Below are 26,611 nucleotides of genomic sequence, written 5' to 3' on the forward strand. Positions count from 1 at the left end.
AAGAAGCTTTTGCTCAGTCGTTTGCCTTGGTTGCCTGGATGTAATTATACCTAAGTGGAGTACAGGGAATCATACTGTGGGCCTCTGCTACAGCACATCTGATGTTTCTGAGCTAGTCCTCTGTGTTTTCTGAAAACACAAACTGAATGGAGCACCATGAAATTCAGAGAAGTATTGCATCCTGAGCACTGTTACTCTTGTGGGTTTGAAGGTGGATTAGGAAGGAATAATGCTTCTGGAGCAGAACCTGTATAGAAAAAAAAAAAATCAGAGTCCTCCAACCCAGGATCACAGAGTACATTAACACAGAGGTGCAAAGATTAAATCCTCAGTATTGTTGGAGGACACAGTGTTCTAGGTAGGTGTTTCATATGGAATAACAGCAGCTCATCTGTGAATTGAAGCATGTAAATGCTTTTGTAGAAGCATTGCTTTGGTACACCAGGATACTCTTCCTGGGAGTGTAAAACAAATTAATTCTTGTAAACTGTTTGTGTGAGAATGATAGTTCCCACTGGAGTCTGTTTTGTCAAGTATCTCTCTTGTAAAACCATGTGGTCCCTGCAGAACTGAGATTAAAAGTGTCAAGTTCTGATTCTGCAAAGCTTTGCAAGTGGTTGGAAGAGTGGTAGTGGTTTGTAAGGAGCTGAGTCTTATCTTGGGTCATGTGCTGGTATCCCAGCTGATGCAAACACAGAGACTCTGCATATGAAATAAAACCAGGCTGTGTAAAAATAAAGAGGGGAATACAGCCCTAGAAACATCTAAAAGGTGTTTTCTGCAGCATGTACATGGGGCCTTAGTGGCCATGAGCTTGAAAAATTAAATAAGGCAAAGCTGTCTGATACCTGGTGATGGAATTGACCATCACCAGTAAAGGCTAGGTGAAAACTTCTCCTAGAGTTGCAGTTACAACATTGAGAAAAAATGTGCTGGGTTATAGAGCTGAAAAAAAAAAAAAGTATGAGACTTAGCACACTGTATTGCTGCTGTTTAAATAGCACAGTTAAAGTTTACCAGTTCATCATGGTGTATACACAGAATTTAAAATGAGTTACCTAATGTGTTATGCCATGGCAGGAAATACCATATTTCCAGCAGACATTCATATACTAAAGAACTGCCTGCTGATGTGTGTGAAAGTCAGCACTTAGGAAACCTAATTCATCCTGTTGGATTAGTTTCTCTCATATTAATATATTTACAGTTTTCTGTAAGGAAAATCAAGTATAAGCCTCATGTGAAAAGTTCTTGTCCAGATTGGTATTGTAGAACAGGAAGAGAATTTGTTTTAGAAAGACAAGATGATACTACCAAAATTTACTGAATTTTAATTCTCATTCAGTTTTTAACTGTCCTTCTTACAATAAAATACTGCCTAATTAGACTCAAAATTCTCAGCTCACAAATATAATTCTAAGAATCCTTATATTTTGTATGTTGTCATATATTCATAAGATTCAGGTAAAGAAATAGTTCAACTGAACTGAAATTAATCTAGTCACTGACAACATTATGACTCACTGCAATATTTTGAAAGCCGTTTATCTCAAGTTCGCTGGAATCCTGGACCGTTCCACAGAAGAACTTCAATTTAAAATAAACCAATCAAACTGTGTCGCTGTGCAATTAAATATCTCCATGGTAACAGGGATTAAGCACATAAGGTAAAGACCTGCTGACAGTGCAGAGATTATTTCAAATTTCTGGCTCTTCCAGCAGTAGACAAGTGAATTTACATTTTCTGTATCGAACATAGGGAGACATAAAATGAAAGTGATTGAACTACTTCTGTGGCATCTTGGGTCTTCTGACAGTATTGTCTTGACAGGGGAAATAATTAGCTAGAATTACAAGCAGGAACTTAGCAGACAGATACAAATAAGTATTTGCTCGTGGGATTTATTTAGTGTTTCATAATTAAAACCTGGATAGGCATATTATTTAGGATACAAATAGCATCGAAAAATCTTGCCATAGTTTAAAAAATTTAAGAGCATAATAACAGCATTTTTCTTTTAATTTTTAAGTGGTCTTGGGTTCACTTAGGAGAGAAGATTATTTGCAGCTCTGCTATCAAGTAGTATTTTTAATGAGAAATGTACTTTTAAAGTTATAGTGCAGATAGACACACTGATATTCAATGAAGCCATAAGATGATGCTTTAATCAATCCTAACATCTTTCTCATTCTCTCTGACTCTAGTCCTAGCTTTTTCATGTATATTTATTAAAACTACTGGAAATGCACATTTGTTGGCATGTATAGTTTTTACCTTTCAGTTATGTGGCTTAGGGTTGCTTTGTTTTTTTTTTTCTCAGATTGGATTTTGGTTTGGTTCCTAGGGGCACAGAATGACTTGGAAGGGGGCTTAAAGATCACTCAGTTCCAACCCACCTGCACAGGGACACCTTTCATTAGACCACGTTACCTAGTGCTGCATCCAGCCTGGCCTTGACAACTTCCAGCAATGGGTCATCTAAAACTTCTTTGGGCAACCTCTGTCTTCCAGTGCCTCACCTCCCTCAGAGTAAAGAATTTCTTCCTAATATCTAATCTAAATCTAGCCTCTTTCAGATTAAAACCATTGCTCCTTGTCCTGTCACTGAAAGCCCTTGTAAAATGAATTTCTCCAGCTCTCTCGTAGGGCCCCTTAAGGTACTGGAATGCTGCTCTAATGTCTCCAGATCCTTCTGTTCTCCAGACTGAAGAATCTCATGTCTCCCAGCCTGTCTTCATGGAGAGCTGCTTTTCTGTCAAACTGGGGGAAGTGAGCTGCCCTCAATGTGCAAACAATTCATCCTGTAGCTTTTCAACCTGTATTAGGCAGATGTAAACACTGCAGTGCTCCTGCATTCTGAATATTCTTTCAGTATTTTGAGCTCACAATATGTTGAGATGAAAGGTGTATGATTCCCACCACAAGAGCTTTGTAGTTTGAGGTTGGTCTTGGAATCATGCTGTTCTCATTCTTTGTGGCAGGATGGACTTACCAGCCTAGCATAGCAGATAAGACACTTGGAAAATATTTTATGAGACCAGGTAGTAGATGGACCCACAACTGTACTTCTTCAATTGGAATTAGAGTTTATCTACCCTGTCAGACTACATTTCGTTGTCTGCTTTTGATTATGGGAATCTATACAGTTTTGGATGTCTTTGGTTCCCTGTTCATTTCAAGCATAAGCTTAGGTCTTTGTGTGTAAAGAGACAGATTTTTTAGTTGTGCTTTTATGAAGAGACATTGCTTCAATTGTCTAATTATCTGACACTCAGCTTTATGTTAGAATGTCCTTTCTTGCATGTTCAGACTCATTTTTTTTTCTTTACATCTTGGAATGAAAAATGTATGTTCAAATTTCATAACAAATATGGCAGATATATCTAAAAGTCATTGTAATTGGTACATTCCTAAAGAAAGAGATGCACATTTGGTAGGAATGAATACTGTAGAGTGTCTGTTTAGGGCTGCACTCTTTAACCATCCAAAAAAAGCAGAGGCCCATGTTAAAGTTAGCTCCTGGCATAAACATACATCAAATATAGAAGGAAGAAGTACTGAAACAGTGATGAAACTTAAGGTAAACCAGAAAGTCAGGGGTGTATATGGAGGGGGTGTGTCTTAAGAAACAGCTTCAAAGGTAAGGAGATGGTTTGTGAGGAGTGCTGTTTTAGATAATGCCATTCCTGGGTTTGAAAAGGTGTGAACAACAGTTTCACCTGGGGTCTAAAGTGATACTTCATATTTCTATTCCTGCTTATAATCCCTTTAATGCAGTGTTTTCTTCTTGCTGCCGTGTTTATTGGTTTTGTTTGATCCAGTCAGTGCCTTGAGCTGGGCAGAAGAGACCACGAGGGGTTGATTCTGGCAGCTCATGGTCATGACATTTAGAGGTCTTGTTGCAAAATTCCTTTTGCCAGCATCCAATGAAGATGCAGTTCCACCCTTCTAACAGTGTCCTATAGAAGTACAAGCTACTGATCTGTCTCTTGAGAAGGAAACCATAAGAGCATAGCATTGGTGTTGCACACTGACAAGTCGGAACTTTGCAATCAGGAATCTTTTCAGTTAAAATATACATAAAAACACATATACAGTAAAAAATAGGGAGTTCACTGCCTCAAACACAGGCTGAAATTGTGGCTATGTCCTGAAAAAGATTTGGTTCCCCAGAGTGTCACACTGTGACTAGCCAGAAGTTTCCAAAAGGCTTTGAACAGTGCCTGGTAAGAGAAGTCCCAACATCAGTCTACTCAAACTCCATTTGAGACAGTCCTGTTAGTTTCCCTGACTAGAATTAATTAACGCAAGTGCAAGCTAATGGGCAGATCAGAGAAACAGCTGCTTTCATGGCATGAGCCTTCAGGAACACTGTTCCTGGAGGAGGAACCCTATCACCTGAACATAATGTGTAATAGATGCACAGCTGGTTTCTCAGCCTTGCCTCTGTGACTTGCATAGGCAATCGAGCCCCGTGCCAAAAGCCTGGGCGCCGTCAGGGAGAGTGATGGGACAGGGCCTCGTGTAGAGCTGCTTGGAGGGGGAGGTTTGGCTGGACGGGTTGATTTTATCCAAAGCTTCTTTTCCAGCCAGCTGTACTCAGAGTGAGGTGGCATATCCCGGGCAGCCTTAGAAAGGATGTCATGACTGCCCACGCTCAAGATTTGGCTGTGTGAAACAGCCAGGTAGCAGTTAGCTAATAGTGCTGATGTTTTTATGACTTGAACAGCTGAATCTCCACAGAAATTTGATTTAAAAAAATTTGGGTTTTGGTCACTGGAGTTGTTATTTTGTTATTATTTTGTGTGGGTTGTTTTTTTTGTTGTTGTTTTTTTGGTTTTTTTTGTTTGTTTTGTTTTTTGTTTTGTTTTGTTGCTGGTTTTGGGGGGTTTTGTTTGTTTGTTTTGGTTTTTGGTTGGTGATTGTTGTTTGTTTGTTTTTGTTTGGGTGTTTTTTAAATTTAGTTGGTTTTGGTTTGGTTGGGGTTTTTTTGTTTGTTTTGGTGTTTTGTTTTGTTTTGTTTTGTTTATACTACAGGAGCCCAGGAAGTCTACCACATAAAATTAGGATCCTCACGTACTAGGTGGTTACATTTAATTAGCAGATGCTAGAAAGACCTTGACTTTATTCTCATTATGTCTTGCAAAGCTAAAGCGTGAAAAGATTAAGAGAATCTTTTAAGGAGGAATTTACTGTCACCCTCTCCTCCCCAAATCTCTGTTAAAGCTTAAGAACTGAATGTTCATAAATTCATAAATTTCATAAATACCATTCAATGACAAATTAAATTGCTAAGTGATCCACATGTTGCCAGGCTAAGTATTGTGCCATATTTGAAAGTCATAATGATGTTTTAATGTAAATATTAATGATAAAAAAGTGATTTTCTGTCGAGTGCTTGGCTAAATTTTCGTAGAATACAGCACAAATGCTGAATGTTTCTGCTACATGGAAGAGTAAAGCTTAAGTGTTTGCACTGACCAATCAGTATCTTATTCAGTGATGAGTTTTAAGTTCCTTGGATTGTCTGCCATTCCTAGGCGATCATAAAAGTTAGCATGGACTATCTGAACTTTCATTTGGCTTCTCAATCAGGTTTTGCAACTCAGACTGATTTTTCTGCTTCAACATCTAAGCTGCTCCTGGCACCCGACTTTGTTACTGTAAAATCATTTTGGGGTAGCTTTGCAAGACAGCACTTGCAAGTGGTCTATTGGCTGCACTGTAGAAAGGCTGCTACTTTCAATAAACCTGAAAAGAATTGTTTTTACTGGAGAGCTAAATGTGGATATATATGAGACTACGGGGGATTCTCAGTGAAAAAAACCTTGAAGGGAGATTCGAGGAGAGGAGAGGAGAGGAGAGGAGAGGAGAGGAGAGGAGAGGAGAGGAGAGGAGAGGAGAGGAGAGGAGAGGAGAGGAGAGGAGAGGAGAGGAGAGGAGAGGAGAGGAGAGGAGAGGAGAGGAGAGGAGAGGAGAGGAGAGGAGAGGAGAGGAGAGGAGAGGAGAGGAGAGGAGAGGAGAGGAGAGGAGAGGAGAGGAATCCAGGAGTGGTTTATTCCAGTCCAAGTTTCAAGATTCAGCATGATGGCATTGAGTAGTGTGTGAGTATGAGAGACACGTCTGTGTGTATATACACACACACATAGTAAAAAGTGTGTTACATATTTAAAAAGACATTTTTAATCATCTGGATTTATAGTCTAGTTTATGAAGTCTCAAATCTTTCAGTGATATGCATGCACCTGAAAACTGGTGTAAGAGATGCATACTTAGCTGAATAACCACATCTGTAAATACATTGCAAAAAAAGCAACAGATGTGTAAGGAAAGGTTAAAAGGACTGACCAACATCAAGAACTTCATAAAAAGCAGAAACTAGAGGGCTCTAGTGAGGTTTGCAGAAGTGTAGCATGAATTCATTCTTACAGTGGCTCTTTATCCATATAAAAGGAATGGGGGACCTCTGAATTTACTGTTTGTCTGCGTTCTTTACACAAAGACATGATCAATGATTAATAACAAAATCTTCCCAATGATCTAAAAGTAATTGTTCAAATGACTGAGGGGAGGAATCTTGATTTATTAGCTGATTTGCTGGGAGAAATCCAAGTTTCGTCATTTGGGTATGTCACTGGAAAATGCTGCTGTAGAGATAGGGAATTATTATTTATTGCAGCTAATGCTTGCACATGCACATGTTTGAGAGAGGGGAGATTCAAACTGTAATAAATGCAAAAACTACTGTTAGAATGGTTTTGGTGAAGGAAAAAATTAGGGAAGACAAGAACACATAGATTTGTCTAATACAGCAAAAGTAAGATCAAGAGGAATAAACACCAGGAAGAAGCAAGAAATGTTGAAAACAAAAAGTAATTTGTGGCAAAAAGCCTAAAGGCACTATACATTCAAATTGCAAGAGAGAAGACCCTTAAAGATTAGAGCAATGGAGTTAATTTCCAAATTTCCAGCCAGAGCATTGCATTGAGTAATCCAAAATGTATTTATACTGACTGTTGTAAAATATTTAAAGGAGGATATAGGACACAGTTTATATGATAGACTGTAAAACAGCAAGGGATTGGAGATGGTTGCAAACCAGATCATTCCCATTCCTGTCTTCCTGTAAGTCAAGTGACATTTTACTTCTTTCTTTAACATGTAGAACATGAAATCTAAGCAACACATTTGCAAAACAGACTTAATCCACTATATGCCCTTAGAACCTTTTGCAAATATTAATGAAACATATCTAATTATCTCTGTTAGACAGATTACTCAAGGCAATTTAGATTGCCATATAAGAGTGGAATAAAAATCAGTGGTTTTAGTTACCATATGGGTAATAAAAATACTTAAATGGGATGATAATCAGGGAGATGATATCATTTCACCAGGATTTTGGAAAACTGGATAAATGCTCTTTTCTAAATGCTGTCACAGAATGATGAATAAGTCTATTTTAAAAAATGCTTTGGTTGAAAGATAGGAGAGGAAATTTTTTTTCCCTGAAGTGTTTATACATAGTATCAGCAAAATGTTTTTCTTTCTCTGGAAAATGGGTATTATCGTCAATCTCATTAAAGGATAAAACATGTAAATAGTCTTATATAGCAAATATAAGGACAAGTTAAAGGACTATTTCTTTTTGGAAGTTTTGAGTTTTATACTGTTTTCTGATAACAACCAGGGTCAGTTATTAGTTTCATCAGGATATGCTGGTTGTCCTCTTCTGCCCACCTATCTAAAAAAGCAATTGCTAGTATCTGATATAGGTCTTTTGAAACAACATTTAGGGAATCCTTTTGCCCATGTGAACTTCTGCATAATTGTGGTAATTTGTGTGGTATTTTTGAGTGAGCAGACTTTTGCTGTCAATAATATAAAAGGTAGTGCTTTAGAAGTGTGCTAGTTAGACAGCTCTTCACAGAAACAAATCCCAACAATGTGAATTAAGTTGGCATGCATATGGTATAAATTGCCAAAGCTTCCATAGATCAGGCAATCTGTGTAATAATCAACTTCCGTAGTCTAATGCTACAAGTTACCTTCAAACAGGTTGTTAGTTTTGGGTTTTGATGGTTTTATTAGTTTGTTTTAAAGACTGGCTATTTTCACTGTTCAGTATCAATAGCACACTTTTCCTGGCATGTAGAGACAACAGTTTCCTTGAACAGGCTACCAACAATTTGCAGTATTGCAGCACAGACCCTACAGCACCTACCACAACTACCCAATACAAGGAAGTACAGACACAAAATAATGTCAAACTAGTGTTGGTACTGAAGCAAGGCAACTGGCTACATTTGTCCAGAATATTCTGCTTCATCATACTTCCTTTCTTACTTGTCCAATGTCTCATTCCCTTCTTATCATAATGTATAGAATGCTAAGGCTCCTTATGAGTTCTCAGACATATATAAGTTATTTTTTCAATTAAAGTAGAACAACTGAAGTAATGCTAGTCAAATGTAGAAAATGTTTTAAGAGAGGGCAGATTGGTGGCCCTCTAGATCAGAAGGGATTCCTCCCATCCTGGTCTGACAGCACCAGGCTGCTGCAGTCCCCTGTCCTTGTGAGGCTGAGCACACAGTCCTCATGGCTGCATGCAGACACGCTCCAGACTGGCACAGATGGCCACAGGATCATGCATGCAGGCAGCCAGGGCCTCTGCAGGCTCCACATCCACACGTGAACAAGACCAGTACCACCAGCCTGATCCTGTTCTTACCCATCAGCAACTCTGGATCTTGCATACCAGGTGCTTGCTGTTGGGTCATGTATACCCAAGCACACACAGCCTCCCCATGGCTGTGCAGATGTGGGTGTCACCAGTTGATCCACACCTGTGGTCTTCCCCACAGCAGACCCTTGTCTCTGGTCTCTCTCATGCCATGCTCCAGATTACTTTTCCTCATTGGTTTTACTTCCATGAGATTTGCACCTCAGTTTGGTGTTTGTGAACCATCACCTGGATGCCATTAGCCTTACACAGTAAGACCAATGCAGTCCCCTTGGCATTATTGGCCTTGCAAGTTCAGTTCCCCAAGGATTGGCTGGGGTCCTGTCAAACGTGGTGATCTTCCTCATGGTCCCCCTCACCTGCCCATGGCACACAGCCAGCCCTCCCTGGGCTCTCTGTCACTTGTGGCACTTCTCACTCTTCTGTGTGGTACAGCCAGCTGCTTCTCTTGGTGTGCTTTCTGGTTTTTCTTGGTTGATTAGCTGTACCTTAATCTCTGTAGGCCCAAAAAAACCCCAAAACAGGACAACAAAAAAACTCCATTATGAAAACATAAGAATGTGTTCACTGAATAGTCCCAAAATCTGTCAATTCCAAATTCTGTCAATCAACCTCTGGGAAAGAAAAAGGGGCACAATACATCACAAGTTAGAACAAGGGGTTTGCTCTCTATTTTTCAGTGATGTTTGGATTGTAATTTAGCATTATAACTATTGTATTTTAATTATTTCTAACAGTACTGCAAGAACTTTAATATTTTTATTTATATGTGCTTTCTCTGCAGTAAATGAGGATTGTTGTCTGTCAGATAGTGTAGATTTATATAAAGCTATACTGCTCTATGGATGTTATAAAATCTTGGAAAAACTTGAATGAAAGTATCAAGTTCTTCATGATCTCATTCTTTTCACAAAGGCTGCTGAATACCTTTCATCAGCAGACCCTTTTTAGCTGTTTGTAACCTTACATGCTTTCCTTGACTGAGGTGAAAAGTTTTGTTCCCATCTCTTTTCTGAGACCTAATTGGTACATTGAAAAATATCTTCCATTTCCTGGAGAGGTTGTTTTGCCGAAGTGCATTGCAAAGCTTGGTTCCCAGTGTTTGAGATAGATATTTGAAACAGGAACCACGCATTCCCCTGCCACCAGGAAGGTAATTTCTCTTGTTGCTTTGAAGCTCTCCCATGTTAAGAGCCTTCTGAAAATTTTGGAAATTGCCAGAAACTCAGAAGGAGTAGTAGTGCCCATGCAATGCGTCCAAAAATCACACAGCTATAAAGAAATATGCTGATAATGACTGCTGGGCATCAGAATGGAGAGCTGAGGAGGAAGCTAGGTAGAAATATGGACAACACAATTCGAGGAGGAACTAGTGTGAGTGGCAGGACTTGGTTTAACTGAGTTTAACAGGATAGTTGTTAGGAGCCATGAGAGGAGAAAGATTTGGTGGAGAAGAATTGGTCTTACAAGGAGATGGGAGCAGGAAAGATGGAGGACAGGGGAGGTAACAAATGACATCTGTCATTTTTTTGCAGCACAGAGGCAGTGACTCATGATCTGGTGATGACCTGTAATAAGCTTTGCTATTGTTCTTCTGGTTTTACTATAAAAATTTGCATATGAATTCTCTGTATTTATGTTTGTCAAATGGATAGAAGCACTAAGTCTGCAACATGAATGTTAATATTTTATTTTGTCAAATGCCCAAAACACTTAGCCATGTGTTATATGCATATGAATTGTTTACATTATTAAAACGTTTTTAGAGTTCAGAACTCAGACATACTTAATATACTTATATTACAGACAATTACTCAAGCAATACTTAACTCAGACATGAGTTAAGTATTAAAACATTGTAGAGTTTAGAAGTGACATGAATTAAGTATTGCAGTTCTTGCTAACTCAATCGAAATTTGTCTTACAAAATTATAATATTTAGTTGTCCTGAAATGTGACTGCTAGTAGTTCTAAAGTATTCATTACATGCTGTGTTGCTGCCTTTCACAGAGATGTTATTAGTATTTAATTATGTATATCATTGGCACTGTCAATATGAGACCACAAGATGAATACAGTACAGCTCTCCTGTGCAGACTACATTTGTGTTCTGTGTTATTGTAGATCTTTAATAATATATTTGTACAAAATCTGCTATTGAATTTAGACATTAGTTGTCATCATAGGAAATAAAGAGATTCTCTGCCATAAGTCAGGTTGGCTTCATTAATGTCAGCAGAGCCCCACTGATTTACACCAACAGAAGTGACACAAAACCTCTTTTTTATGTTTTACTGCTTCTCCCATGAGTTGCTCTGTTGCAGTGTCTCATGAGTCCTAGAATAACAGTCCTTTTTCTCTTTTTTCCCATCTTTTCCTCTCTATGCTTTCATTGTTTTGTCATCCACTTGAGCTCAAAGATATCCTTACCTAGTTTGAGTAAGTGTAAAAAAAAATTGATATTGTAGTGTTTGTCCATAGTTATCATGAAGGCATTTCAATTTTTACTTTTTCATTAGAGATATTAGTCTAAGTGTGCTTTGGGCCTTTTTGAATGGGAAGCTGGCTGCCTGTAGCTTTTCTGGCTTTGTTCTGCAATCATCATCCACACATAAATGTTTATGGATACAAATAGATGTCCTGTCATCCCCGTAGTAGAACCCAAATTGCAAATAATTGAGCTTAATTAGGCCTACTCAGTTTGTTATGGGGACCTTGATGCATTTCTCTTAGATGAGTGCATTATGGGGTCATTTTTCTGAATCAGGGTCTCAGTTGTGACTCAGGAAGAAAACAGGCCTGTTCAAAAACCAGGGTTCTCCCTGCACTGCAGTCACAGTGATGGCTGCTGTGAATTCTGTGATCGGTGCACCCAGGCAGCCTTAACTGAGCTGGCACAGGTACCAGCACAGATCTTGTCGTGGCAGTCCCAAGTTTTGGGTGGTGTGAAGTGGAGCAGGTTAAACCTGTTAAACCTGTGCTCTGCAGTGCAGCAGCTGGGCTTCTGTCAGCAGCCCAGAGCACTGGCTGAACGCTGTACAGATTTCAGACTTCTCATGGCTCACCACTCAAGTATTCACATCTACAGATAATTGTCCTTAGTGATGGACTCAGATTTTCAGGCTGACCTATCTTGTAATGGATTTACTCTCTAGGGATGTAGTGGTCTTTTCTTCATGGGAGAATCTCTTCTCTTTTGTTGCAGTGAGCAGCCTCCACCTTGTACTCCTGGCTTGTATCAGCAATGGCGTGGCCAGCAGGACTGGGGTGGTGATCACTGGGGTGGTGTACTCAGCACTGGCGAGGCCACACCTCAAATCTTGTGATCACTTTTGGGTCCATCCCTAGAGGAAAGACTTTGAGCTGCTGGAGCAAGTCCAGGAAGGGCACTGGAGCTGGTGAAGGGTCTGGAACACAAGACTCATGAAGAGCAGCTGAGGGAGCTGGGGTTATTTAGCCTGGAAAAAGGAGGCTGAGGTGGGACCTGAAAGGAGGTTGTACCCAGCTGGGGGTCAGTCCCTTCTGCCGGGTGACAGCGTGTGAGGAAGTGGCCTCAAAGTTGCGCTAGGAGAAATTTAGATTGGAGGTTAGGAAAACTTCCCTCATGGAAAGCATTGTCAACCTCTGAAACAGCCTGCCCAGGGAAGAGATTTCATAACCAACCCTGGAAGTATTCAAAAGACATGTAGATGTGGCACTTAGGGACACGGTTTAGTATTGGACTTGGCAGTGCTTGGTTAATGATTTGGCTCAGTGATTTTAAAGACCTTTTCCAACCTAAATGATTTTGTGATTCTATGAGAACTTGCAGCTTTATTCTGTGAATAATTGTTTTTTTCAGCTTGGTTGCTATTTCAGATCAAATCAAATGTAATGTGTGTGACTGTTTCTCCTCTTCCTGGTTGTTCCCTGACCAGAACAAAAAGTACTCCACTTCTTCAGTAATTCTCATTTTTCTACACAAAATGGCCCATTCAAAGCTAGATTCACAAAACTGCCTGAATATTAGAAACTGCATTTGCATTTTGAAGTGATTCGTGCCTTTGTGCTGGTCAGTTTTGTCATCTTCCTGGTGAGATACGTTCATGTTTCCTGTTCCTGCACAAGATTATCCAGCAGTCGGCATTCCTGGCCACAATGGTACAGCTTCATGTTGCATAAATGTGAATTAAATGCTCACTGAAGCAGAGCCGGGACCAAGTATGACACTTGTCAGATGACTCATTTGGCCTTGCTTCAGCTTGCCTGTGGGTAATGTTTTGATGAGATTTAACTGATGGACTTTACAATGCAGCCTTATGGTGAGCGGGTAACAGGCATTCTCCAGTGCCACGGGAGCTTGCTGGATGCCTGGACCCTGGGAATCTGAGCAAAAAAAGCTGGAGTTCTTTTCAGACCCAGAGACTGCTTCTCCAGGAAGGAGCTGAGCCCAGTTTGAATCCCAGATACTTCAGTCATCTGATGATTTTGGGTTTTTCACTTCAGCAAGTAAAAAGCCTACAAACTCTACAGCAGTTAGAGCAGGACTGGCTCACTGCTTTGCAGGAGTTTGGCTTTATGAGTGAGCTGAGGAATTGTGTCCCAGTTGTCCTTTCTTTTATACTCTCTTACTGGGAATATTAGAAGGCAGAGAGCAGCTGTGCTGCTTTCTTTATGGATACTAATGAAAAATTGGTGTTGTGCTCATGTAGCTCATGTGATCTGTTCTAACCTCAAGAGAAACCTTCTCTGCTACAAAATAACTACTTGATCTTCAACATATTTCTTTGAACTCTGTCTTTGGAGATTAAAATAATTATTTTTGCTTTCAGTGGAGTGGAGCAATCCCCCCACCTTGTCAACTAAAGGAAAGAAAAGAGTCTGAAATAGTTAAAAAAGTTTTAAAAATTAACTACCTTGCAAAAAATCCTACTTTATTTTAGTAAACCTTCAACTAAGTTGAATTAAAAGATCTCATTTTTAATCTTTTGCAAAATAACTTAAAATTTGATGATTTATTCTACATATATCCTCAAAACATTTTTTCAAAATTAATGTCATAGAATTTTCTTTTATCCCATTCTTATTTCTTTCTTTCCCTCATTTGACAAAGTATTTTTTTAAAGTAGACACTAGTTTTGCATGTGAGCTATAAGCCTTAAAAAGGATGGTTCAGAGGTTGTGAAAATGTGAAGTGTTTAGGGTTTATCCTTAGAAAAGAAGCACTCATTCCTAGACTGAAAAATCTTGATCTATGGTCAAGCATAGCTTAAATTGTGAACATGAATAATATTAATAATTATTGGGGTTTTTTGGTTGGAACTTTTTTGGGTTTTCTTTTTTTTAAATTTTATTTTGGATCCAATTATGTAGCTAATGGCTAACACACCCCATTACTTTTTGTTGTCATTATCATGTCTTTCCTTAGGGGCTATAAGGTTTGGGAAATAAGTGATACATCCCCTATGTGATTTATGTTTATATACATACATGTATGTATACAGAAAGCATAGCCTTTCTTTGAGGTAGTTAACTATGAAACTAATTTGCTACAATTCCTTGTTTGGTCTGCAACAAGCAGTAGTGATTTTCTCATACACTGCTGTGTATTTTACCTGTAATATGTGATTTGTTCCATTCAATTTGGTTTATTTTCTAATTAGCCTGTGTTATTTGGTGTATACAGAGTAATGAAAGTGATTTAAAAAATGTGTTTTTAAGATTAGAGATGAAAATGTTATTAGCTACTGTAATGTTTTGCATTTTGCAGTAGGTTTGTATTTAGAAATTGAGGGTTACCAGCTGTTTGGGAAGGCCGTGCTGGGAAGGCAAGGAAGAGGTGGCATTTTTTATGTCAAACAGCAGCTGGGAAGCAAAGAACTCTGCTTGGGGTGGGAGATGACCAGATCAGTGTACATAGGTCAGGACTGGCAGGTGAACCATCATGGGTGATGCTGTAGGAAGTCTGCTCTAGGCCAGTGTCGTGGTTTAGCCCCAGCCGGCAGCCAAGCCCCAGGCAGCTGCTTGCTCACTGCCCCACCAGCAGGATGGGAGAGAGAAGTGGAAGGGTAAAAGAAGATTTGTGAGTTGAGATAAACGTAGTTTAATAGAGAAGGCAAAAGTAACATGCACATGCAAAGTAAAACAAGGAAATAATTCAGTGCTTCCCATGGGCAGGCAGCTGTTCAGCCATCTTCAGGACAGCAGGGCCCTACCATGTGTAACAGTGACTTGGGAGGACAAACTCCATCACTCCAAATGTGCCCCCCCTCTTTCTCTTTTTTCCCCCCACTTTATGTACTGAGCATGATGTCAGATGGTCTGGAACATCCCTTTGGGCAGTTGGGGTCACCTGTCCCAGCTGTTTGTCCTCCCAGTCTCCCATGGACCCCCAACTTCCTCACCAGCATGGCAGTAGGAAAGGCAGAAAAGGCTGTGGCTCTGTGTAAGCCCTGCTCAGCAGTAACAAAAACATTTCTATATTTTCACCTCTGTGCTCAGCATAAATACAAAGCATAGCCCCGTACCAGCCACTTTGAAGGAAATTATCTCTACCCCAGCTGAAACCAGCACAGCCATTTGATCAAGAAGTAGATGAGACCTTAGGATAATGGGAAATAGCCTCACATTTACTCACAGAGGTCCTCAGGGAGGATGTGAACCAGCCTCATAACTTGCTGGTGTGCAACACAAATCAACAGCTTTGTGGCACAGGTGATCGAGGGGCCAATGGGAGGAGATGCTTTGCTGGATGTCATACCTAAAAACAAAGGCCAGCTGGGGAGATGAAGGTTAGGAGGAACCTTGGCTGTAACAGCCATGGTACGGTGGAGCTGAGGAGCATGAGAGGGAGAAGCATCTTGGGAAATTGATGGGGTTCACTGTCCTGCTCCACTCTGCACTGGTGCACTCTCATGTCAAGTCTTGTGTGCAGTTTGGGGCACAGTAAGAAATATACCACAATAAGAAAGATATAAAGCTATTAGAGTGTTTACAGGCCTAAAGTGTCTGAAGATGGTAAACGATCTAGAGGGGGAGCCATTGGGTTTGGACTGGATGGGATGACTAGGTTATTTAGCCTTGAGGAGACTGAGAGAAGACCTCTTGGTAGTCTGCAGCTTCCTCACAAGGGGATGCAAAGGAGCAGGTATTGATGTCTTCTCTCTGGTTACCAGAGACAGGACCCAAGGGAATGACAGAAGCTGTGTTGGGGAGAATAAGGTTAGATGTCAGGAAAAGGTTCTTCATCCAAAGGATGTCAGGGCACTGGAAAAGGCTCCCAGCCCTCCTGGAAGTGATCACAGCACCAAGCCTGACAGAGTTCAAGAGGCGTTTGGGCAATGCTCTTGTGCACATCATGTGAGTCTTGGGGCTGTTCTGTGCAGGGCCAGGAGTTGAACTTTGATGATCCTTATGTGTCCCTTTGATCTCAGGCTGTTCTATGATTCTGTCAGTTTCTCCAAGATTAAATTTGGTCCATCCCAACAAGCAGTCAGCCTGGGAGTAGGGACAGGTAACCAAGGAGGAATAGAGATACTGTCCAGTTGTGCAGAGGTGGTATCAGGAAAGGCAAAGCTCATGTGGCTTGAATCTGGTAAGGGATGTGAAGGGCAACAACAAAGGATTTTAGAAGTATATCAGCAGCTAAAGAAAGACTAGAGAAAATGTGAGCCCACTGCTGAATGGTTCTGGGATACCACTAATAATAGACAGAGAAAATGCTGAGGTACTTAATGCCTTCTTTGCTTCAGTCTTTCCTTGCCTTTATGAATCCCAGACACCTAAAACCAGCGGGAAAGTCTGGAGCAAGACTTGTCCTTAGTGGAGGGTGATCGGGTTAAGGAATGCTTAAAATGGACGTAAACAAGTCCATAAGGCCAGGTAGATTGCATACATGAGTGTTGAGGGAACTGGTTTATTTCACTGTGAGACAATTCCGCTATCTTTGGAAGGTTCCTGAAAGTGAGAAAAAAACCTAAATACCATGTCTCTCTTCCAGAAGGGCAAGGAGTGAGATTTTGGGAACTCCAGGCTGGATCTTGATCCCTGGGAAGGTGATGCAGCAACTTATCCCAGAAAGGATTTCCATATGCAGGAAGGACAAGAAGGGGATAGTCATTGTGGATTTACAAAGAGTAAATCATGCTTATGGAATCTGACAGCCTTCTAAAATGATGTGACTGATATGAAGGGAAAGGAGTGGATGTTGATAGCTTTGACTTTAGTAAGGTTTTAAACAATCTTTCATAAGGTCCTCAAAGACGAGCAGATGAAGTAAGGGTGGAACAAGTGAGGCGGGTGGAAAGTGGCTGAATGGCTGAGTTGAGAGGGTCGTGATCAGTGGTGCAAAGTCCAGTCAGAAGTCAGTCACTAACAGGGTACCCCAGAGGTTGATACTGAACTCAGTGCTGTAACATCTGCATTCATGACCTGAAGGATGAGGTAATGTGCACTTTCAGCAAGGTTGCAGGTGCTATAAAAACCTGTGAAGAATGTTAATACACTGATTGGGTGTGATGCCATTTAGAGAGACCCTGACAGGCTGGAGAAATGGGCAGGCAGGAAACTGATGAAGTTCAAGAGGGGGAGATGAAAGGTCCTGCACTGGTGGAGGAACAACACCATGCATGAGTATAGACTTGGGCCTGACCAGTTGGAAAGCTGCTTAGCAGAAGAAGATTGTTTTTGCTGTACTCCAGACTGACCATAAACAGTGACAGCCAACAGCATCCTGGGCTACATTAGGAAGTCCATTGCTAGCAGGTGAAGGAAGGTGATTTTCTATCCTGCTCAGCACTGGTGTGGCTGCATGTGGAATCCAGTTCCCCAGAGAGGTTGTGGAGCCTTCATTGTCAGAGATGCACAGAATCCACCTGGACACATTTCTGGACAACCTGCTCTAAGTGGCCTTGCTTGAGAAGAGTCTGGACTAGATGATCTTAAGAGGTCATTTCCAGCCTTAATTGCTTTGTGACTCCACAGCTTCTCTGATACACCTTCTCATCTTTCCAGCAATCTGTTAGTGGATTCTTGGTGCTTCCTCTGCAGAAGTTGTGCTTAAAGAATGCTTGCCTTTTGGCCAGAAGCTGGTTGATGGTTGTTAGGTGTATTTAAAGGGCCATGTTTATGAATCTTTCTAGATATGATACTTCTAATCATGTGTGTAGAATGAGACACGAGACAATGATACCATTAACACCCCAAAACTTCTGTTATCACAATTTTTATTGCTGTTATAATTTAATTTGCACTAAAGCTGCTAGCGACTTTCTCAAAAAGATCCTATTGTTTTAGACACCATTGAGATAGAAACCTTTGTAAGTTAAGCAGTGCTGTATGATTTTTTCAGTGACAAGAATTTGATGGGGCCATCAGCTGTATTATTAGAATGGTCCTTGACATGCTCATGCATGTGCCACTTAACACTTTCCAAATAAACTGTAATGATAGGTTGGGATTTAGCATAGCCTGTAGGGGTCTTGTAATCCCCACAAGACTTTTTTGACTTCATACCTTCTGTTGTGGAGTTTAAGAGAATAACTACAATGAGAAGTACGGTGCAGTAATAATGTTGGCACAGGCTGCTCGGTGTCTTTTGCTCTCAGAGCCAGTGAACAGCCTTTGGCATAATTAATTTATTTGTATTGCTATAGAGACAGAAATGTTCTAGGCCAATAGTGCTTGCATATTACTGGGAAATACATAATAGGGAGATTGGAGATACTGGGAACCTTCTAGTCCATTTGCAGAACAAAATCAGTTATCTGTTGAAAAGTACCTGGGAAATGATAAATGAAAATGTGCTTGGAGAACACTTCTATCTTAGTAAAGCTCCATTTTTATTTTTCACTATACATGAATATCCATTTTTGTCAGTTATCCAGCTGGCAGAAGTTATTTTTTGCCAAAGGAGTATTTTTTTTCCTACAGAACCCATTTTAAAGGAATTATTTCTCTTTGAGGCTCTGTAAAGGATCCTTTAAAGACATGCTATGTAAATTTGAAAAGATGCACTATGTTGTCATAGAATCTTACAAAATGCACAAAGTGTTCTATTATTACCAAGCTGCTTTAAGCTTTGCATTGGTTAAAAATTTCATGGCACCCACAGCCACTGTGGCCATCAGCAAAGGCAATGCCAGACAATGGCAGGCTTTGGCAGGTAAGAGCTGCAGTGCTGACAGGAGCAGGTATGTTTTAAAAAGAGATTTATCATCTGAATGCTAGAGAGTCAGTGGATGGGTTTGTTCCCGAGCTTGATTTATGTGCCACTGTATCTTGTTTGGCACCTTATTGTTATAATGAATTATTCCTTTATGGAAAGTCTTAGACATTACTTTGAGATATGCAAACACATGTTGACTCTGTATTTAGCCTCATTACTAGTTAGTTATACCATGTCTTTGATAAACAAGCAAAATCGCAGAACTTTTCCGTGGAAGTTAGTCCTTGTCATTGAGGCAGAAAATGCCTTCTGGTTACCTCTCAGTTTTTTTAAGAAGGAGATCCAAAATATGTCTTTCTGCTTTTGATTGTTGTGAGCAAGGTTGTGGCATTTTAAACTTTTCGTATGCGAAAAGCACCCCAGGCTGCAAAGCCAAAAGGTGCAGAAACTTCATCTGTTCAGGAGCTTCAGAGGAGTGCACAGGAAACTTCATCTACTTTCCATGTGTGATTTATCACGATCTCTGGCTGCCTTTCTGAGTAAAGCAGCTAAGCAGTATTTTCAAACTGATACTTGCTGATATATATGGTTGAATTTAATCTGATCCAAGATAAGGTAGGGCAAATAAGCCTATACCCAGTATATTATCCACTGTGCAGTACATTAAAAACAGAGTCAGAGAAACCCTCCCTGAGAACAGTGAATAAATTTGTGCTGGTAGTGTTTTTGTAACTGTGATAGATCTAGAAATAGAACTGAGGCAGTGCTTGGTAGCAGAGATAGTACCTTCTACTGGGAAAACAAAGACAGTTTGGGGAAAAAAAAAAAAAACACCAAGAAAACCAAACCCATGCTTTTGGGCAATGAGATCTGGTTAAAAGCTTGCTTGTTTTCTCAGCTACATAAGCTGCCTCAGTAACTTGCTATTAGGCAAACTGGCACTCAAAGTAATCTTTTTATTCCTATAAGCTTTCCTTTACTGCCATTTGTACAAAATACAGTTGCTGCCTAAATAAATAGGCATTGCCCATCCAGCGTTGCTGAAAAGCAGTATGCCTTCCAGTATGCATGAAGTGTTATGTCATCCTTTATACAACATCTGTTAAGGTCATAAGGATCTGAGAAGTGCTCCCCAGGCAATTGCTGTTGGGCCTGGGGTCTGGTGTCCTGTGTAGCTGCTCAGGGTCACGTACAAGCTGGGGAGTTTCTAGTGTTACCATTGATACTGAGCTGAGCTTTGCTTCTGGAGCTGGCTGGACTAGGAACCTGATTTGCTGGACTATATCCAAATAGACAAAGAAAAAAAATTAGAAGTTTCCACTAGTAGAAGACATGGGCTAATCAGAAATGCATGACTTATAGTATCTCCTTAGTGTGTGCTTCCCCACAACTTGAGGACCTAGCTCCCAGTCAGTACGGTCTCATCCCTAATTTGAAAAGATCCTGAGAGCTTGCTGCTAGAGCCAAAGACACCAAATCCCTGGCATACCAGACTTGCTGCTCAGGCTTGGAAAACATCGTGCAATGTGAATTGAGACTTGAGTCTGAATGCAATGTGTGCCTTACCTAGGCCTTCAAATTGGTAAAGGCAGCTGTCTGCCTCAGCATCCCTTGCCCAGCTGAATTCAAACATTGGAATAGTGCTCTGAGCTCATCAGCATGAGTTCATTCCTTCCTGCAGGACCATTGTCCCTCTGATCATGGCACAGTGGAGGGGTGTGAAGTTTGTAGGAGCAGGTGACGACGAGAGCAACATGTTGGATCTTCATTTGTGGTTCATGGCCTTTGTTGATACCATGAAGTAAGTCTTCCCTATAAATAATTTAGGATGGAGGTAATTTTCTTTCCTGAAATCAGGTCATTTGTCCATGATTTCACTTTTTTGGCACAGAAACATGTACTGCACTGCTTAGCATACTTGTACCAAAGCTGAGCTTTCAGAGGCTAGTCCAGAATTAGGAAGGACAAAGTACTGCATCCAAGCTTGTTGCCTTCTGATCCAAGCATATAATGTACTTACAAAAGATTATTAGCAAGCAAAACAACCCCCCCGCCCCCAAATACTACTTCTTTTTAAAGTACAGAGTTCTATTGAATGTAGGACAGCACTTTACCATATTTAGTAAACACTGACCATTTTGCTTAGTGGCAGCAGCATCATTCATAGGATACAATTACAGCTTATACAAGATAAGCTTTATTAATGAATTCAGATTTATATGATGGATCTCCTTGCTTTGTAGATTCATCTGCTTTGAAGTTTATTCTGATCAATCATTAGCATATATATACCTACTGAAGAATTCTCTTTTTTATCTTTTAGAGGACGTGTCTTTCTGGCTAAAAACACTACCATTTCATTTCTCTAGTTTCATTTTTATAGTACGGTCTGCCTTCCAATTTAATATTTATCAGTAGTAATAACTGACTGCCAGGGTATTTTCAACATTAATTCCGGGTGTCTGTGCACTGGAAAGTCCTGCATTCAGAATTACTAAGCAGACTATGCAGGCAGACACTTTGGCTGTAACTTGTTTGCTCATTTATATACAGAAGAATGGAGATGAATAGCTAATTTTGCTGCAGAGAGTTGTCTGCTTTGAATCCCAAACGCTCCATATTTTATAACTCCAGAAGCCTGGTCAGTCTTCCAACTGGTATAAGGGATTAATTATTCCAAGCTTCTTTTTTTTTTCCTCTCCCTGCCTCTGCAACTTTCACTAAAAGAGAATCTGAATCATTATTTAGAAAGCAAATTAAATACTTCCAGTATGACTGATTTAAATTTCTCCTAAGGATTGCACTGGAAATGTAGTCTTGACTGAGGATTTGTACAGGAAAGCACATACACAGGCAAAGGAAGACACATTGCAGCAGAGGATCTGGCTATGCAGATTTTCCCAGCCGGATTGTGCCATACTGTTTCAATCCAAGGGATTGATTTGACCCTAACAGCATATAAATGCAGGTTTATTCCCAGCTGTTCGATATAGAAGCTGCATTGCAGCCTCAATTTTACAAGAGCTATGCAAAACTCAGATGAAAAGCCAGCCTTCTGTTTGCCCTTAGTTACAGCTACAAGGAGATCTAAGAGGAAGAGACAGGCTTTTTTCTTGTAGAAAACATTCAGTTCATGCTCATGTTTTATTTCATCTGGCAATATGTACACAGCTTCAGGGTTAGAGTAGTGATGACTTTTCCTCCAAGGATCTAAGCTCCACTGTAGAACATTTCCCAAGCAGTATAGTCACTGTAACTGTGAGAAAAGAGGATGCTGGTGGCCATACACTGTGATCCCTATAAAATGGCCTTAACAAGGCTTGTGTGTGCTGGAGTAATTACATCCCCTTAAAATAGAGGTGGCTTTAGTCTCATTACTGTGAATTAACTGTGCCTCACCTAGATTTCAGAGGGAAATGTCTTTTCAGTGTGGCCAGAAGAACAGGGAATGCAGGTTGATGGAGTAGACTGAGGATGGCAGACTGAGGGCAGATGGTGAGATGATAATGTTGGCTTTCCAATGTTTTTCTACTTCCCACAAAGACTGCTTTTGTCTTGCCTGGGCTGAGTTTTACCTAGATGTTACTATAAGTCAGGCTGCCTGTGAATTCAGGAAGGAATGAAATACTGATTGATGTTTGAGGTGATCTCTAAGAAAGCATCCTGGTAGGAAAAATAACAAATTGGGCGGGGTTTTTTCAGTCTCTAGGAGGAGGCTGGAAGATGTGGAATTTATGAAGGCTTCTAGAAAGTTTTCCTTGTAATTTTTCCTGCACTGATAATGTCACAGGTATAACATGGAGTGTTCCCAGCCGTCCAGAAGTTTGACTGTGAATTTCGTCTTGGCAGTAGTGACTCTTTCCCCATACTATATACAATTAAGAGGAATAGAGGAGTTGCTGATGAGTTGCTTCTCCTCTGATCTAATCTCTACCAACTCTCCTTCCCGTTTCTCCTTCTGTTTCATGGTTTGACTATGAATAAAGTCACCCTGGATTTGGTGTGCTCATGTTCCTTGGGCTTTTTTTCTCTCCCGTCTTCACTCTTTAATGTATATGTGGCCTGGCATTTAGCTCGATTTTGGCTGCTGGGTTTTTTTCCCCCAAGATGGTGTTAGTGAGGATGGGATTCATATTTCATACCTGGGTATTCTGAATTGTTGTCATGTATCTAGCTATTTTTTTAAGAAATAAAGTTCAGGCTTATTTAAAAGGTGGTTTAATTTTCCTATCCTTCTGTCATAGGAGTTCAGGAGAGGAGAAGATTCACTGAAGAGGTGTAACAGAAAGATTTATTGCAAAACATTTTCTATTTTTTCTGTAGCTGCAAATTTTTTTCTGGTTTGTTTTGGAGCTTATTTCTTTAAAAAGCTTTATATATTTGGATCAGTGGGAGGTAGAAATACAGGACCTACAACTGGCAAAGAGTAATCTACATAACTCTACAGAACGTGGATGCAGAAGCCTAAATGAGACTTCTTCTAAAACACATTATTTTGTTTCTACTATTTCATTTATAACAAAACTGTAATGGACAGACATAAGATCCCCTGAATTGCTGATGGTTTATTTGATCTCATTCTTTACACAAAAGAGAATAAGCAACTGTGTTCTACAAGGATATGAATTTGATTTTAAATGTTAAAACTTCTCCAAATCTATTCCTTATGTTTATGAACACAAGTAGTAGAGTAGTTGAGTTTGACAGAACAGTGAGTAGGTTAATTATCCATTGCTGAAGAAGACTTGTTGTTTTCTCTTCCCAGATGTTTTAATTAATTTTAGAAAATAGTAGAGCTTTGCTTTGTTTTAGTATAGTTGTTTTAAATCAATTGTGAGAATGTATGACTCATGTCTCAAAACAGAATTCAGAGAGTAATTTAATTTCCTGATATGATAGATCCTTTCTGTCCTATCCCCAAAACTAAACTATGTATTTTTTGAAGTTAAACTGCTTGTCAGAAATGAGTAAAATTTCTCTAATTAATCCTTCTGAGTTCTTGATTTGTGGAATAAAAATTTGATTTGCATATTTTGTTAAATAAAAATAATACATCATTAAATTATGAAAATGTGTTCCACTTATAGAGTAGACTCTCTGTGATCTGAAAATATAAAGGTTGGTTTGTTGAGTAGTTAATGATGGGGAGGGCTGTGTTGCTTTTGAGGAATTTGTCCTTCCTACATAGACTGGCTTCTTATTCTATTAAAAATTGGTCTACTAAATGTCCAGAAATTTATTTCCTGGTTTCACTTGTAGGCTGTGACATGACCAAGATGTTCGTAGTTTCTGGATCTGTCGACAAAGCTATTGTATATAGAAGAGAATCATAGAATCATTAGGTTTGGAGAAGACCTCTAAGATTATTAAGTTCAACCATTACCCCAGCACTGCTAAGTTCACCACTGAACCATGCCCCCAGTTTTACACATCATTTAACCTCTGGGGCTGGTTCCCTGTTCCAAGCCTTGACAAACCTTTTGTTCAAGAATTTTTTTTTCAAATACCCAATCTAAACCTCCTCTGACACAACTTGATACCATTTCCTCTTATTCTATTGTTTGTTAATTGGAAGAAATGGGCATGGTGATTCCAGGTCTGGTCCAGCCAGGCAGAGCGTGGCAAAAATAGAGGGACAGGAATGATGGAGCAGCCTGAAAAATAAACTTTAATGGTGGTAAAATAACAAACACAGAGACTGCATGGTCCAAGGGGCAGCATCCAAAGACCCGGGGGCATGGCTGGCTTAACAGTATATAAGGTTACCTCACGGCAAGGGTCCAATCCCAAATGCGGGACAGGGATATGACTTGATATATCAAAGGTCCTGAACCAATGGAGAACCAGAACCAGAGACATGACCTATTTAGGAACGATGCTATTAGCATCCTAATTTCCATATCCTGCCTCCCACAGTCTGAGGTTTATGGTTCCTGCATAAGCTACCTGGACTAAGGTATTATCCACCTCAGCTAGCTCAGTTCCCATAGAGCCCGATCCCCAGGTTACTACACCCTCCTTTCAGGTGGTTGGAGAGAATGATAAAGTCTCCTCTGAGTCTTCTCCAGACTAAACTCTCCCAGCCCCCTCAGCCACTCCTCATAAGGCTTGTGTTTCAGACCCTTGATGAGCTCCATTAACCTTCTCTGAAGTCAGACAGTTTGGCTTGGCTTGGCTTCTCATTCCTTGGTGGAAATGTTCTTTAATTTAATGGCAGACATTTAAAACCAAAGTTCAGTGTGCTTTGTATGGACACTAAAATGAGGCCACAGTATATTTTCTAAAGAGGTTTTACTGCTATAATTAGGTAGATATTTTCCCCTTTTGTTCTTTTTCTTCCCATGTGCTGTGCCATGCAGCTTAAATTCTACCCTGTGTTTTAAAGGCCACTTTGGTTCAGTGATGCTCTGAAAATTAAGGGGCTTTGGGCCAGAAAGTGTTATTTAACTAGAAAACCAGTGTTTTTATAGAATTCCCTATGTAGTGGAAGTAATTTATGTAGTAAAGTGAGAACTTCTTCACTGGAATATTTTCTACAAAACTGATCTATCTTCATGGTATGGGCTGTAGATTAAAGGGGGATAGTGTTGGTCTAAATTTAGCTACAGATAGATTATCAGATCATGTCAAGAACGATGTTTAAATAAGTGTGCAGTTCAACACTTTGGTTTTGTGGTGGTTTCACTAAAAAAAAACTAAGCCAAAACCCTTGGTTTTTTATGGCTGCCAACTACCATTCTTTCCATGTAGTCCTGAGCCCCAGATCAGCCTGATCCTAAGCAGATCTACACTTACAAGATAAACCAACTTACATTTAAAGTAATTTACTGCCAATGGCTCAGATCCATCCTTGTTCTGAAGTTTCAGAAGATAAGTAAGAAATTAATATATTTCAGACTGTTAATTATGGCTTATTTTCTTCAAGTTTGGCCTGTTCCATCAGTCTGACCTATCTATGTACAAAAAGAGACATGACAGTTTCCAGGCTGAAAATGTGCACTACAGGTGTGCAGTATCAGTGACCAAGACTTTGTTTTAATTGTATTTGGTTTTTTGAAAGTCCAAGTCTTTAAAAATCTTTGTTTCAGCAATGTATTTAATGTCAGAATTGCACTCGTTTTGTTTTTCCTTAAAATATAAATCAACCTTCCAAAATGCTCTATGTCCTTTCTCAGTTAGGAAACCTTGAAGGCATTTAATTACATTTTTCATGAGACGGGGCTTTGGAGAGTTTATCAGCTTTAGATTTCAGAAGAGAGTGGCATGTCCATGGCTTAAACAAAAAGCAAACCATCTGTAGAATTATTCTGAACTCCAAAGTGAGGATTGTCATAGTTTGGAGTTAACTACTTGCCTTACAAAGAACTTTCACTGTTTACCAGGACTTCATGAGATAAACGGGGAGATTTGATGTGCTGATCAGCCTGGCTGCAACTTCTATCATAATTTATTTTTCGTGTCAAGGTTACTGTATATGACACTTTTGTTTGACCTTTTCCTTCACCTGTAAGTAAGGGGTTTCTATCTGGACAGGCTTCCCTAGAGCAGCTGTCACTCCAGTTTAACTCCAGTGCATCTGTTCTGGAAAGTTGTATATTATCTTTTCTCTCCTTCACCTCTTGAGGAAGCTTGCTGGCAGTTCTAAACTGAAGGAGGTAATGATTCTTGTACATCGTTACCACGCATAGTGTCTTTAATAATATTTATATAGATACTATCAAAC

The 26,611-nt window shown here is 39.9% G+C and overlaps 1 protein-coding gene across 1 annotated transcript in view; it reads left to right on the forward strand.

The window, feature by feature from the left end:
- FRMPD4 (FERM and PDZ domain containing 4) overlaps positions 1-26,611 on the forward strand; it is a 298,571-nt gene that overhangs the window by 198,073 nt on the left and 73,887 nt on the right.

The sequence above is a fragment of the Prinia subflava genome, chromosome 3 (assembly GCF_021018805.1).
Source record: "Prinia subflava isolate CZ2003 ecotype Zambia chromosome 3, Cam_Psub_1.2, whole genome shotgun sequence".
NCBI lineage: Eukaryota > Metazoa > Chordata > Aves > Passeriformes > Cisticolidae > Prinia > Prinia subflava.